Source organism: Microplitis demolitor, chromosome 2 (genome assembly GCF_026212275.2).
Source record: "Microplitis demolitor isolate Queensland-Clemson2020A chromosome 2, iyMicDemo2.1a, whole genome shotgun sequence".
NCBI lineage: Eukaryota > Metazoa > Arthropoda > Insecta > Hymenoptera > Braconidae > Microplitis > Microplitis demolitor.
The window spans coordinates 17236199-17253413 of record NC_068546.1 but is presented as its reverse complement, the minus strand read 5'-3'; the positions used below and the strand labels follow the sequence as shown (position 1 = coordinate 17253413).

At 33.4% G+C, this 17215-nt stretch overlaps 1 protein-coding gene across 3 annotated transcripts in view; it reads right to left on the bottom strand.

Annotated features, from left to right (window-relative positions):
* LOC103576410 (uncharacterized) overlaps positions 1-17215 on the bottom strand; it is a 313115-nt gene that overhangs the window by 2001 nt on the left and 293899 nt on the right. The window lies entirely within an intron of this gene.

Here is a 17215-nt window from a genome sequence, read left to right as displayed (position 1 = left end):
TGAGCTTTGATAATTTAAGAATATATTAAAAATAATTAATGAACAAGTAGTTTTTAAATTTTTATTCATGATAATGTTTAATAAAATAAATGTATTCAGGATGAAATCAACATAAGTGATTAAAATAAAGATTTAAATGAGTTTTGGTTCAGATCAGAGCGTTAATAAATAAAATATTAAAAAGGTCTACAGCGTTTTGGGCTCAAGACAAAAAATCCCTGACAAAATATCCCCGCGACAAAAAATTATTGCAGCATAATATTAATGAAAATAATTGTTCTTTATATATTTATGTAGTTGAATTATGATTGTTATATACATATTAGGGTGATTCAGAAAATAACAAACTTTTTTTTTCTTTTCGGAAACAGGTTCAAAAGTTTCATTTCGATATAAAAAGACGTCTGTAAAAATAAGAGCTTTTAATATTAATATTTTTTTTTGTCTCTTTTTATTTTTATATCTAGCTAACAATTCATCATAGAAAAAATCAGCAGACGCACTTCGGTAGGGAATTGAATGGTCTACAAAAAAATCTCTTATCATTTTTTGATAAATTTATTTATCCAAAAGTTATTTGAGGTTGAAGTTGAATTTATATTAAATTTTAAAATCTTTTTACTTTTTCGGCGAAACTATCAGATTTATCACAAAATATTATCGTACCTTTTTTGTATACAATTTTATTTTCTACAAATAATTATCTAAAAAGTTTTTTTTCAAATTCCGCATTGTTTTCTAGTTATTTTCGTTTACATGTCAAGCTCATAAAAAAATAATCTTCTAATCGATTTTAAGAGCTTGACAGTAAAACGATAATATCTAGAAAACAACGTGGAATTCAAAAAAACTTTGTAGGAAATAAAAATGCCTACAAAGAAAGTGCTATAATATGTTGTGATAAGTCTAATAGTTTTGCCGGAAAAGTAAAAAGATCTCAAAATTTAATATAAATTCAACTCCAACCTCAAATAATTTTTGAACATATAGATTTATCAAAAAATGATAGGAATTTTTTTTTGTAGATCATTCAATTCTCTACCGAAATGCGCCTGCAGATTTTTTCTATGATGCATTGTTAGCTAGATATAAAAATCAGAAGACGCAAAAAAAATGTTTCCATGTTATTTTTATGCAGAATAGAAAAGTGCAATGTGGAACCTCTTATGATATATCAAGTATATATCAAGTCCACAATTGAAAAATAAAACTACACTTTAAGTAGTTTTTTTTCACATACGAAATACATCTTTTATTTTAAATTTTTTATTTGTTAAGACATATAAACTTTTTTTCTTCTCAACAAACATAAATTGCCCATTATTTACTTCTTGATTTTTAAAAATAACATTCAAAGATTATTAATAAATTATGAATCGGTCAAAGAAATTCATCTAATTACGATATCTATTTTTTATATTATTGTATAATTATTTATGAATGAATATCAGTATTATCGTAATTTTCTATAAACAATATTTCAATATCAATATTAAAATATCAATCTAAAAAAAAAAATAAATAAATTAGAATATATAAACTTGTATTTAATGATTAATTTTTCACAAACATGAAAAATAAATTTTCAGTGATTGATTTCTTTGCATTTAATAGCAATAATTTTTTTGTTTCCAGTAAATATAACTCCTAGTCAATAGTTAATTCTGTAACTTTTTAATGTTAAATAATGGAGTAATTTTAAATCATCAAAAATTGTAATACATAAACTCTATCTTTATCAAATATTTGTCTCATTGCCGTGATAATTTTATTATATCATTGAATAGATATTCATAACTCATTATCGATATTATCACAATGCCTCCTGATGATACTGTAAAAAAAAAAATTAACATTTTCAATAGTAAATAAACATGAATTAATGCAAACAAACTTTTATTTAATAAATAACTCTTTGCAAAATTGTTAAATTAATGTTCACCAATAGATATATATCGATATTTTAGCAACAAATGTTTTATATACAAATAATGTAAATTAATTTCAGTTATTAACTTAGTCAATTTTAAATAATTCCAAATGAACTTTTATAAATTACGAGTTAAACTTCGAATTACGTCAACATTTAAATAATACATTTCACATTTCATTAAATATTAGTCAATATCAGTATTGTAAAAACTCATTTTCTAACTATGGACAAACTTATTATTAATATCAAATAATGTCGTTACTTTGATGCCATACCTCGCGGACCTGGAATCACTGTAAAATCACAGTGAAATCACTGTGAGATTATAGTAAAAACGTTGTGAGACCATGTTGAAATTACAGTGAAGTCACCGTGATTTTGTGCCATTCGGTCACTTTAGTTTTATGGTTATCTCACAGTGATTAATCGAATTCGATAGTGGTTTCACAGTGATCTTATTATGTTATCACAGTCGATTCATAGTTACTTCACAGTGGTATTGCAGTGATTTTAGTGTGGTACCACAGCCAATTCACAGTGAATCCACAGTGAATTTCCAGTAAACTTACAGTATATTCACAGTGAATATACAGTAAATTTACAGTGAAAATATGGTGAATTCACAGTGGATTTCCAATGAACTTACAGTAAATTCACTGTGAATTGAGTGTAAGTTTACTGGAAATTCACTGTGGAAAAAAAATACAAAAAAATTATTAAAACCTACCATCATTTTTTAACTTCCCGCTAAGAAAATCGACGATTTTCAAAAATTTCGGGAAGTTATTGTTTTCACCCCGATTTTCGAAAATCGAGTTTTCATCAGATGTCGACATTTTGAGGTCCTAGGAAGCTATTCTGACTATTTTCAGAATGATGTCCGAGTGTGTGTATGTATGTGTGTGTATGTGTGTGTGTGTATGTATGTAAACTCTTTGTAACTTTTGAACTAATGAATCGATTTGGACGGTTGAGGTGGCAATCGAAAGAGCTTGTTGGCTATCAACTTTCTTGAAAATTTCAGATTATTTGATCGAACAGACTCGAAAATATTTGCGAATTACGAAAAAAAAAAAAAATTTTTTTTAGTTTTTTATTGATTTCTCAAAAACGACTTATACGATCGACTTCAAAATCTGATCAGCTCTAGAACTCAATAAAACGCGTCGATTGCCACCTCAAACATCAAAATCAGATAATTCGTTCGAGAGTTATCGCGGGAGAAAGAAATGGTGAAAAACGGTTTTTTCTAAATATTTTCAAAACGACTGACGCGATCGATTTCAAATTTTAATCAGCTCTAGAATTCAATAAAACGCGCCGATTGCCACGTCAACTATCAAAATCGATTGATTAGTTCAAAAGATATCGGCATTGAAAAGTTAAAAAAATAACATTTTATGTTATTTTTTTCGGATAAATCATAATATAACGTACTAAAATGTGCCTGATATCATACCAACTCATCTTTTTTATGGTTTCTTTTGATCATATAATGTCATCGAACTTGGTTTTTAGTTTAAATCATATTATCAACAAAAAAATCGATAAAACGTAGTTTTTAATATTTTTATCGGATATTTCATATTTTATTGTTTCTTACATGAGTCAAAATTTATTTAAATCTTGATTTTGATCCCCGACATTGATTTCTTCCTCAATACACTTATTTTACTGAACATAATCAGGAACTAAATTTTAAAAACCGCTTCATTGATGATTTTCGATTCTTAAATTTTCAAACTTCAGCATAACAGGTAACTTGTTAGAGCTTGAAAAGATCGTAAAAAAACAATTGCATGTGATAGCATTTTCGAGCTCGAAAATTTATCTACACTAATGTTTTCGAGCTCTTTGAGGTCGAAAACAGCGGGAAGTTTTGGGGCTGGTCCGCAGGGTCAACCGACGCCCAGATTTTTTTTTCCAAATATAAAAAAAAACAAAACAAAAATTTTCAATGACTACCATTTTTTATTTTTTTTGTCATTCTATAATATCAAACTTTGAAGCTTTTTGTAATTTTTTCCATTAAACTTATTTCTCAAAACACATCTTGAAAATTTTTAAGTGTTTAGAGAACTTTGAAATAAAAAAAAAAAAGAATACAAACCAAAATTAAAAATGACCATCATGACACAAATATTCAGTTTATTTAAAAAAAGTACATAAGAAAGTTGAAGAATGTTTGAACAACTTTTTTTTACTATTCTAAAATCACCATAAAATTATAGGCAAATCATCATAAATTTTCTGTGGAATCATGGTGAAATCGCTATTAATTTACTGTGAAATCATGGTGAAATCACCATTAATTTACTGTAGAATCATGGGGAAATCAACGTTAGTTTACTGTGAAATCATCGTGGAATCAGCATTAATTTACTGTGAAATCATGATGAAATCACCATCAATTTACTGTAAACTCGCAGTAAAATCACAGTGAAATCACTACTAAATCACAATGACAAAATGGCACAAAATCACTGTGAATTCACTATGAAATCACCGTAAATACACCGTCAAATTACGGTGAGAGTGAATTCACTGTGATTTCACTGTGATTTCTCAGTGATTCCAAGTCCGCGAGAGATGGTAGCGAGTAGACACGTTTGGTTACTGTCAAATCTTATTGTGGTAAATCGTGCCCGAAATTGTTAATAGTTTTAAATTGAGGCTTAGTTTTGAATTCAATTATTAATCTGTATATTTGTTAATGTGCTGTGTCTTTATTAGGTCATTTTTTCCTTTGTTTGTGTCTTAAAGTTTCTTAAAAGAGCAGATTTGTGAGGTTAGTTCTAACCTATTTAGCACGTTGGAGGGTGACAGTTCACCTAGTTGTATTGCTTCTGCCGATAACTCTGTGGGAAGCTCAGATGCGAATTTATACCTTGACACAATGAAATTTGTTGCTAATTCTCAAGCTCTCGCAGAGAGTAGCAATAATATAGTTAACAAGGTTTCGCGAAGGAGAGGATGCCCTCATAAAGTTAGCAGTAAAGGATTGACAAAACCCACGCAATTTGCCTCATGCCCGGAATTTATTCTCAGAGCGGGATTCAAGAGACCTAGATCTACGCAAGACTACAGTACACCTGCAGCAAATATTCCACCACCAGGTAAAATGCTTCGTAGTACAGCTGACGCTGTAGCAATGGGTAAGCAAGACCAAGGTTCCGGTGATGTAAGTGAAGCCAACTCCGTAAACAATAATGCACCTGCTAAATGCAACTCTATAGACGAGCTTTTTAGTAAGACTTTAGGAAAGAGGATCGTGCCTATCTTGCTGCTATGGAATCGAGATTAGTGTCAAGAATTGAGGAATGCAACGAAGTGTATGACAAAAAGTTGAAAGAAGTCAAGAGAGAATTATCTTCAGAAAATTCGGCAATTAAGCTGGAAGCTATCAAGGAGCGTGTAGCCTCTCTTGAGTGACCTTATTCTTGCCTCAGTTTGGCCAGTGACCAGCGCAATAATTTGGATACTTCTGCCTTAGATGTTAACCCTGCAATTACTACTTTACCAAACTTTGAAAAACGCATAATCAATCCCAGCATCGATTTAATCGAAAAACATCTTATACGCAATAATATTATTATAAGAGGCATCTCTCACAATCATAATAGTGTACTCAGCACTTTATCTGGTTTTTTTGAAGAGCACTTTCAACTTAAAAATTGTGTCGCTGATGCTATCCCCATAGAGGCAGGTGGGAACAAAATCAAGGCTACACTCACAAACAATGCTATCAAATCCCAGATCATGAAAAAGAAAAGCAACTCGAAGGTTCCTATGTATATTGATCATGACTTAACGCCAGACCAAGACAGGATAGCGAGAATCTTGAAACATGAAGGCAATCTGGTTAAATCTGAGGGGAAGGTAATCAAATACAAGTTCTAGCATATCTTAATCGATGGTATCTCACATTTTTACGATAATGCCTTGAAAAAACTGGTACCAGCCCAGCCTATCCCAGCGGTTAGCGACAAGAACGTTGCTATTCCGCCTAGCAGTCAGGGAACCCACTTATTGGACGCCTAAGATAGCATTATCACTCAATCCTCTATTTCAAAAAATTAATTCATAGGCATTCCCCACAAAGAGCATAATAGGCTGAAACTCACCTTTTGGAACATCCATGGGAGCAGTAACATTCCTGACTTCGATGAGCTGGCTGACTCCTCTTTTATTGGACTTTGTGAAACATGACTGGTTAACTCCGAAAGCTACGCTTCATCCTTTACTCATAAGTGGCAACAACTAACTAAGCAGGCAGATAAGGCCTGGGCGACTAGGGCGTGTGAGCGGTGGACTGTTAGTCCTTGCAAGCGATTCGTGTGATCTTAACCTGATTCAAAAATCCAGTAGCTGGATAATCACTAAAGCTACGTTTGATATTCTAGACAGTATAATATTTACGGTCTACTTTAAACCCGACCTCGATTTTAAAGCTACTCTCATAACACTTCAGCAAGCCTTAGATGAAATTTACAGTTTCGATACCTTTGGCTGTACTACATTAACCGGTACCAGAAACTCCATGGATACCACCTGTAATGGAAGGGGCTACCAACTTATTAAATTTGTGGCGGCAAATAATTTTATTCTTCTAAATGTCCGTTCTCAGATTGACCAGCATGGACGCTCTACTTTCAACAGCAAACTGGATACGAGCACTTTTGACTTTATTTGGGTCAGTCTGGTGGGTGGTGAATTGGTCAAGAATATGTGGGTTGTTCCCTTGATCACCATATCTGACCATTTATCGGTAACAGTGGAGCTTATACTACTTTTTATCACACCTGGTGCTGCTTTGCATTCACCTGCTCCTATTCACTACAGTCTACGCTGGAATCGCAAGCATATGGAAACTTACAGGGACCTGATGCTATGGTCCCCGCTGGTGGCTACCTATGAGGACAACGCTACACCTGATCAGCTTTGCTCACAACTCTGCTTGGCAATGAACAATGCTAACACAACCTCAAATATGACACACAAGCCCTTCCGCGGTGCTGTAAGTTGAACTACAAATAAGCCCTGGTTTGATGGTGACTGCAAAGCTTTGAAGAAATCAACATCGAGCCTCCTACGATTGTGTAAGAGCACGAAGTCCACTTGTGCTCCATGAGCAGATTATTATAGCATCAAGAAAAGTTATTTCCAACTTATTAAGAGCAAGAAATCCTACTATGAGGAGCTTATTCGTAGCAAGTTTACCAACGTCAGGAATACAACTGAATTCTAAGAAGTGCTAAAATTGGTGCCATATACTTTTGTTGGAAGCTGCAAAATTCAATCTACTCAATGGGAGGAGTTTTCTGAAAATGTTTACCCGCTGTGCTCTTCTTTTGAGAAATTTGAAAAAGAGCCATTACATCCGACGCTTGACTGCAAAATCACGTTTGATGAACTACTTGATAGTTTTAAAAAATGCAAGAACGGTAAAGCAGCTGGCACTGATGGGATTAGTTATGGATTTCTTAAAGAACTACCTGATAATTGGCTATTTTTTATCCTTACCTTGGTTAACAGAATCCTTATTAATGAAAAAGTGCCGAAAGACTGGTCCAATGTAATATCAAACATGCTCTTTAAAAAAGGTGATCCGAACGACCCCAGCAATTATCAGGGAATTGCCTTAGTCAGTTGCTTTGCCAAAGTCTTCAATCAAATAATTAACCTACGCATTCAAAAATGAGCCGAGGATAAAAGATTAATCCCTGAAGAGCAAGCTGGTTTTCGTTAAAAAAGGAGCCGCGGGAACAATGTCTACACTTTTGGTTGCCAGACAATTGCAGGTTAGATTCCGGGGTGTTCTCCCGTATGCACTTTTTATAGATTTTAAAAGGGCTTTTGACTCAGTCTCTCATGATAATTTATGGATCAAGCTTCGTTGCTTGGACCTCAGTTCCAAAATCTTGAGTATTATTATGGATATTTACAGTTCTACCTGCATGCAAGTCAAATCTAATGGTGAGCTTACTGAGCCAATAGACATTACTATGGAGGTGCTGCAAGGGGAGGTTCTCAGCCCTCGCTTGTCTTGAGTTTATTTTCTACATATCCAACATAAATAAGTTCTTTAATGATCAAGGTCTCAAAGGGGTCAGTATAGGTTTTAACAAGAAAATACTAAGTACTGAATTTGCTGATGATATTGTTATGCTCTTTCGCTCTCCTGCGCATTTGCTAAACAGGGAAACAGGAACTGCCTAGATGTGTATTGCAAGATCAACGGTTTAACCGTCAATGTCACCAAAACGAAAATTCTCCGAACCAGTTCCAGCGGTAGAGCGGGGCGTAGGAATGAAGTATTCAATTACAGGAGGGAAACAGTTGAAATGGTTTCCTCTTATCTGTACCTCGGAATTAACTTTAACACATCACTACAAGGTAATGTTGCTACCGCTGTGGTGATCATCAAAAATAAGGTGACCTTATCTACTGTGCCTAACATCTTAAGAAAACTGAAATCTGATGCGTGGGCCGGGAAAGTGCATGCTTATAACAGTATGTCCCAAAGCATGCTTCTTTACCTAGCTCATCTCTGGTGTCTTAATCCGAGTAACATAGATAAGTTGGAATCAGCATATCTGATGATCTACAAAAAGTTCTTCTCCTTACCCCTAGGAAGCACCAATTATGCGATACGCATCGAGTTTGATATCGAGCACATAGCTTTGAAAATACTTAGTCTAGCTCTGAATAGGGTGTGCAGAGTACTGAAGATGGGTGATGATAGATTACCTAAAATCTGCCTTTTACATTTGATTGCTCTCACCAAAACTCCTTTTAATTCAAGCAAGCACAACTGGGCCCAAAAACTCAGACATACTTATGATCATCACGGAAAAGGAAATTCTTGACAGTCTTGATGTTGTTGTCAAGAAGTCAAGAAGAACTGATATTATCAACAAGTACTCAATGCATCTTAAAGATCTCGACAGAGGGAGATACGCTTGTTCTAGTGCTGGTCTATTCAAACTTCCTATTTTTCTTTGCAAAACTTTTGCCAATTCGCTCGAAGGCATACCACAGCATCTTCTTAAGCCCCGCATCTAGTTGAGGATAGCCACTAAATACGCTTGCAATGTGACAATTGACCGGCACTCACTCAGATTGACTCCCATGAGGAATTGCAGCTTGTGCCATCTGGATGTGGAGGTATCAGCGTACCACTTTCTGGCCCACTGTCCTTTTTACAGTGATATTAGATGGGAGTTTTGGAGTATGGACATAGCCTAGAATCAAGGCTATAGCCTTGTTGGGATAATGCTGGGTGTTACCACGACCCCTGATCTTAAGAAATTATTCACCTAACTTAAACTTTGCCATGCCAAAAAACTAAGCTACAGCCTTGCGTAAACTCTATCCGTGCGTTCTATCATTGATGCCTATGCGAGCTTTTTGTTGCCTTCACGGTCTATAATCTAATATTTTAATTATCTTGAAATTTTAATTTGTCATCATTTTAATGAACTAACTTATATATACTTTTTGTTGTTTGTTTTTATCTTTTTTTTTTATTTTTATACCAAAGTTTACTCTGTATGATAACATGTATCAAGGATTGTATCCTATATAACATCAAATAAAATAAAATATCGAATAATAATTATCCGTTTATAATACCACTGTGAGGATTAATTTTAATTATTTAAATAAAAATATATTAATGTCGAAATTAATATTACTTCTTAGAATCTGAATTACATATAAGCCTGTAATGATAAAATTTTAGTAACATTACTAAAGTATTCAAGTTTATGATCAGGATTATAATTATTATTTATATTTTTGAAACGATCACGGTAATTTTGATAAGCTTTACCTCTCCCACCAACAACATCTAGCCCAGATTGTATTTGCGTCATCAAAATATCTATCTTATTTTGTTCATGCTTAAGGCCATTCATGAATGAAGCCAGAGTAGGATTGGAAACACCTATTCTGTTGTTGCAACAAAAATTCCACCCCTCCGTTGGATTATTAGACCGTATATGATTAGTAAGAACAGCAGCATAGCAATTCCATAACTTAATGGCAAACATAGGATTCTCCACTCGATTTTTATGATGTTTCAGTTTTCCTATCCATGTTGACGTAAAATAATTTAAAAATTCATCAAGTATGTTACTATTTTGATCATAATAATTCGAATTTACAATTTCATCACATGCCGATACAACATCTTGTGGCGGTACAAACGCCAACGCCATCAACAATCGTATATTTATTGCAAATTTTATATCTGTATTAAATTTTTTCTGTAATCCGTACAGCTCAATATATCGTCAAATACACTTAGAAAAGGAAAAATTACAGCCATTGATTTTGACTCCAGAAAAAATTTGTTCAAAAGATTCGCTAAAAGCTGGCTCAAAGTCAATTGTTAGGCGTTTAGGTTTGTAATTGGGCACACTGCCTCTCAATATTTTTAGAAATTCAAGGTAAATTTGTTTTGATTTACTTGGGGCCAGTAGATTAACTAATGGCAGGGATTTTCTATTTTTCATACCATGTATCACGTATAACTGAGCAAAAATACTTGGTACACAACGAAATGTACCATCACTCAATCAATCTTCACACGATATTAAGAAATTTAAATTTTTTCGAGTGGTAAAAATAAAAAATCTTTTTTTGTTACCGGCACTATCATGTAATAAAAACAAATCACGATTATTAGTGTATTTCATATCATCAATTAAAACTAATTCATCACGTGTAGTAAGATTAATAAGATTTGTTATTAAATTTTTTATGAATACAGATTATTTTTTTAAATATTTTCTAACTATATTTTTTATAAGTTGTAACTTATTAAATATAGTTTATAAGTAATAAATTAAATAACTAATATTTATAATAAATCTTTTTCCCCAACTATATAACAATCTTTTTCAATTCTTGAACAAGTCTGCTCTCAAGATCGATAGGTGTTGTTGTCTTTTTCTACATATGTGCCTTGCTGCAGATACTTGGGACCCTGACCAGATTTAAATTGCAAACCTAGTGCAAGCCTTACAAAAGAAATTCGTGTCAGCTTATAATTCGATTCTGGAGGAAGACTATAGCTGGAAATAGGTGCGCATGGCTTGCTCAAGATCTGCTTAAGGCTCAAAATTGACTTGGGGCCTTGAACAGATCTTGAGCAAGCTATGCGTAAGTACCGACTGTAAGTTACTGGTGCAAAAAATGCGTCAGATACTGATTCATTGCACGTGTTCAAGATATCTTTAACATTTTTGCGTATGATACTATGAGTAAGACATACATAAGTCTTGACATAGGTTTTTTGATACACGATCTTGAGTAAGACACATATGTAGACAGACACTAGCAGCTAGGGGTCTCAGTCAAGATACTTATCCCGGAATCTTGCTCAAATACATGTTTCAAAAGTTATTGGAGTGTTGAAGAAGTAGCCTGCCGGTAGGAAAGCTTTGTATTGAAGAGAATTTGTTACATTAAAAATTGGTGGCCTTGAAAAAGGCCGATGTGGTCTTGAGGAAGACCATTTGAGAGTGACGTTTATGCCGGAGACGACGATGAGAGAGTTCGATGCTGGTCCTTAAAAGAACCGTTGGTTATACTTGAGTAGTCGTGCTGGAGACCCAAAGGTCTAGTAAAATTGAAAGTTTCTTACGAGACTAGCCCTAAGAAGAGCTAGCCAAACTTGAAAGTAGCTCTAAAAAGAACCTTTGGTGTTGAGTAGTTGCTGAGAATAGTCAAGTCTTGCTCGCTTGAATATGTACTATTTTGCGCTGATAGCCTTGCTCGTTATCTGGAGAAAGTTTTTCAAAGTAAAACTGTTCAAAAACGAATACGCTACCGCTATCAGATCCTATTTTTTATACCCGAGAGTCGTGTACCCGGCTTCTAGAATGTTCTGGACGGAGTGGGAGAAGTCGGTATTTGCGCTCCAATGAGATGGCTAGCTTTTGAAGAGAAGGGGAAAAGTTAGGAGCTGGCTAATGAAAAGTCTTAGTTGAGGCTGGAGGGGGTCGAATTAACTCTTATTGGTCGTTAGCGTACTGAGAGCGTGTAGTCTCTCTCATGGTCCGCGCGAAGTTAATGAGGCATGGTATCTCTCGATGGTCCGCGTAAAATTGATGACTTACTTTTGAACATGGAGCTTGAAGTCAAGTTAAAGAAAATTTCGAGATCTTTTTACTTTTCTGGTCGATAAGAACCACTTTTTTACGAACTTGAAATCTGATCGATTTCAAGAGCTCGACATTAAAATGGGAATAACTAGCAAACAATGCATAATTGGAAAAAACTTAATTGATAACAATTTGTAGAAAAAAAAATTGTCAACAAAAAAGACCTTATAACATTTTGTGATAAATCTGATAGTTTCATCGGAAAAGTAGAAAGATCTCCAACTTTATTTCGAGCTCTAATAACTTTTGAACAGATGGATTTATCGAAAAATGATAAGAGACTTTTTTTGTAGATCATTCAATTTTCTACAAAAAACTGTTTTGAGAATTTCTGAATTCTCATTAGTTGACATGGTATAAAATTTAGAACGAGCAAAAACAAGTTCTTCGAATTGTATCAAACTTTGACGTCGGATATCTTGTGAATGGTTAAATTCATGCGAAAATCGGAAAAGACTTTTTTTGTAGATCAGTAAATTTGTTGTAAAATGGTTGAAGAAAGATTTTTTTTATCTTGATTTTTTCGGGTTATGTATTTTTTACGATGTTACGAAATGAAAAATCATCAATAGCCACCTCTAAATATCAATATTAAGAGCTCAAAATTTAACTGTCACCATATTTTAAGATACCCTTTTGATTTTTCAATGTTCATAAAAAAAAAAAGTGTCCCCTTATTTGAAACAGTCTAGTGATCATATATAATGCAATATTTGAACGGAGAAAATTGTATATAGCTCCATATATATTACATATGATTATATATAATACTATTCCGATAAATTTTTCATCTTCCCGCTAAGAAAATAAAAAATTTTCATAAATTCGGAAAGTTATTGGTTTCAGTCCGATTTTCAAGAATCGAATTTCTAACAGATCTTGACGTTTTGAGGTTCTAGGAAGCTATTCTGACTAATTTCAAGATTATGTCCGAGTGTATGTATGTATGTACGTACGTACATACGTACGTATGTATGTATGTAAATATCTGTTACTTTTGAACGGATGAACCGCTTTTGATTTTCAAGGTATCATTCGACGCGGCTTGTCAATATCTAAAAGCTAAATTATATCTAAATTATAAAATTATTTGAATCAACTGTCATATTTAGTTGTACCAAATATATTTATTTGTCATTAAGAAATATTCAAAAAAGCCACAAAGAAATTGATTTATTTGGGACAAATATTTCTTTTTTTCGAGATTTATGATGACGTATGATTTTCCTTACAGTTTTTATTAATTTTATGTAATCTCACACTATTTACAATTTCAGATATTTTAGCACATAGATTCCGAATCATTCTACTTAACTATATACTACTGTAAGTCCAGGCTATTTTACTCAGTTACATGTTACTTGAAATCCAAGTTATTGTAATCAAACATCTACTACTAAAGCTCTAAATCATTTTGCTTACTTGCCAACAACTTCTACTGCAAGCTACTCAATCTATTTATCTGAACATTTATTGAAACCACAATTATCAGTTCAATAAGAAGAATCATTAGAACAAATTAATAAGCAAAATCTGGGTAATAATTCTACATCAATTCAAGCCATATCAGATCGAGGCCCATTACAGTATCATCATCAATCGTCTTTTTATTGTAATGAAGCTCAGTCTTCACGAAAATTTAAACCTTAAGAAATTTACTCTGCTTTTCAATGTTTGTAATGATTCATTAAAATAATTATTTAAATAACAGAAAAAAAGTTGTAGTACGTAATTAGGATAATTACAATTTAATCTATATTAATAAAATGATAGAGTTCTGCAGTTGTGCGTGCATCACGGAAAAACCATTGGATAGATTTCAAATAAGTTTTCAAAGTTTTATTTTTCGGATACTTGACCCTTATTGAAAAAAAAATTATTGCGATATCTTCATTTAATATAAAGTTATTAAAGTTTTAAGAAACAATAATTTTTATAAGCATTGCATGTTCAGTAATGCGTGTCTCCTTGCCGCGAAGAAGTGGGGCAGCGGTGTAGTGCGCATGCTTAGGAGAAGGGATGTCTCTTCTACCTCTGTCTCATAATAGAGTTAGGACTGGCTGTTATGGGGCTAGCCCGAGTACATATTAGCAATTGACTTTATCATATGGTTTTACTATTTACAATTTTTTTTTACATAGAAGAGTGCGAGAAAATAAGAATATTTACTAATGTTCTAGGGGTATATTCTAGGATATTGATATTAAAAATCAAAACAAAATATAGAGTTAGGGTTGCTTCCTCAAAGTTCCGAACAGTCGGGAGATAAATGCATATATTTTATTCACTAAAGAAAATTTCAGCGATTAATCATAAATTGATACATTATTTTTTTTACATCAAAATAGATAAAAATATATAAAATTGAATAAGTTTAAACATTTCTTACGTTAAATTATCTATTATCTTTACATTTTTAATCTAATTGATACCCGGCTCAAATATAAAACTTGATTTAGACTTAGTTTATCAAGTCGAAATTAACTCGGTTTCGACTTACTTAACTTAAATTATAAGGCGAAAACGTTAAAACTGAGGTGAAACGTGAAAAACACATTTTACACTAAAAAATAATTTTTGCTTTTAACTTGGTTTAGCAAGTCTAAAGTAAGGCGAATAAATAACTTTTTTTCGACTTGGTTCAGCAAATAAAAATTAAGGTGAATGACTGTCGTGCTCGAAGTAAAGATTAATAAACCTGATTTAAAAAAACAATCCAAAACGATTCAATTTTGCTACTATAAAAATGTATATTTAACATTGAGTGAATCGTCTTGTTTAATTAAGGAGTTCAAACTAAAATCGAAAAATCGAAAAAGTCAAGATCTTGTCAGAAAATCGATAAATTCAAAAAAAAAATAAAGTGAAACGAAGCTGAATCAAGTTTTATTTATTGCTAATAATGCGTGCGCGTGTATGTGTGTGTGTGTGTGTGATAACAGTTTAAAGGACTCGTGTATGATAAAGTTCAACAGACTCATAAGTACATAGGTCGAAACCCAGAGAAAAATAAACTATTAAAGTCAGGGGGACCCATTAGTTGTTAAGACCAAAGTCCAGGGGACCATTAATTAGTTGTTCAAGGGTTATACACAGTGGAAATTTTAAAAAATTCGTTTTCTATTGCATTTTTGGAATGTTTATATATAAATGGACGTATATTCTCTAAAAATTTCAAGTCGATTCGGTAAATAATTGCAGAGAAATACGCACATTTGTAAAGACGCTTTGAAGCGTTAGAAAGTAGGCGGAGGAAAACCTGATTAGCAACTGCGTCTGTAGCACGCAACATCTGTGTTTTTCCTTTTTATTTTATATGCAGGCATACAAATATTATTGTAAAAGATTTATTTTCGACCAAAATACTAAATTTAGTGATTCGTCTTTAGAATATAGAATTTTTAATTTTATATCAGTGATTGCAGCAATAAGTCAAATTGAAAAATGTAAATCTTGTGACGAAGAAGTAAAATTTGAAGCAGCTTTACAATGAGGGCTTGACTTTAAAAGCGTGTCGTAACACAGTATAACGCTTATATTGGTAATAAGATCACCGAGATGTAATGGTGGTACAGCGTAAATTTTGTCCCTCGCGGTTTTGAATCACCCTGGAAACACCCTGGAAACACGGTGGAATCACGGTGGATTCACGGCGGTTACACGGTGGGTTTTTGATCATGTTATCATCATGATTCCACGGTGGTTATACGGTGTACCCGCCGTGATTCCACGTACACCACGTAATCACCATGGATACACCGTGGAATCTCGGTGAATACACCGTGGAATCACGGTGAGTACACCGTGTAACCATCGTGGAAAGATCGTGTAACCACCGTGTATACACGGTGATAAAATGGCACAAACCCACCCTGGATCCAACATGGTTCCACCGTGTTTCCACTCCCAGGGTGTTTCCAGGCTTATTCAAAACCGCGAGGGGTATTACATGAATGCAATGAGACTATCAATTGGGCCCAATGCCCATGTCTTCGTCGAGAAAGAGGATGCAAAGCGCGTGATGATCTCGGACTTGAGAGCGCATGAGAACACGCGTGAGAGAAAAACTGCTCGTAGACTACAGCCAATTGACCTGCTAGAACCTGCTGATGCTGAATAAGGTCCATGTTATGGCCCTGGAATAGATGACTCCATGGACGTAGAAGAATAATTTTTAACTATGTGTAAGCTTCTTCTGAAACTTTTAACGCATTTTTCTCGAAATGGAAGTCAGTGAGCATGATTTCTAAAAAACGGCTCAACTGTTCAGCCTGCGATTTTAACGGAACTTTCTTAGATATATTTCTCAGAGATTAATTGGTGGAACAATATTTCTGATAATTACTTATATTTTTTCAAACAATTTGACTCAAAAATCTGAATTTTTTTTCCGAAGCCGCCCTTTTGTCAAAAATAAAAATTTCGACTGTTTCTTCGATCAATTCCGAGCTTTATCGATCCACTAACAGAATCTTATTGACTTTTTAATTTCAGATAATCCAAACTGGAGATATCTTGCTCACCACCGGGCATCTTCTTTCTGAAGGACCTTCAGGAGCTCGTCTACAGGAACAGTGCAGATCGATTTTTTTAAAATTTAAAGTGCCATTCAAAAGTTTAAAGTTGTCACTATCTGCATATTTACTTGTTGTATTTGTTCAATAAAGTCTCTTTGCATAAAAAATTAGTAGAAAAACGTTTTTTTTTTAACTTGCCACTGCGTATAATTAGGAAACTATTTTATTTTTACAATATAAAAAAGAATTTATGGCGATCGAATAAATTGGAATTATAATTGATCTAAAATATCTATGTTATAACTTTATTCTTTCTACTATATTCTTATAAATTAATAATAATAACCCTGATTTATTATAAATTCACATCCTGTTCTGAAGATCGAGTAATTCTTCCAGTAGCGTCCTTATCTTGGACGACCAAATTTAACAAGATACGTCTATTTGTAACAGGGAACTTTGAATTTTCCGCGCTCAATTACCGTGATTTTCTATCATGTGCGCGGTCGATATAATCTATTACTGCCACAGGGTTATCCGGGGTAGAGTGCGACTGTCGTCCCGCGCGGAAATCGTAGGGGCTTGTCTGTCAG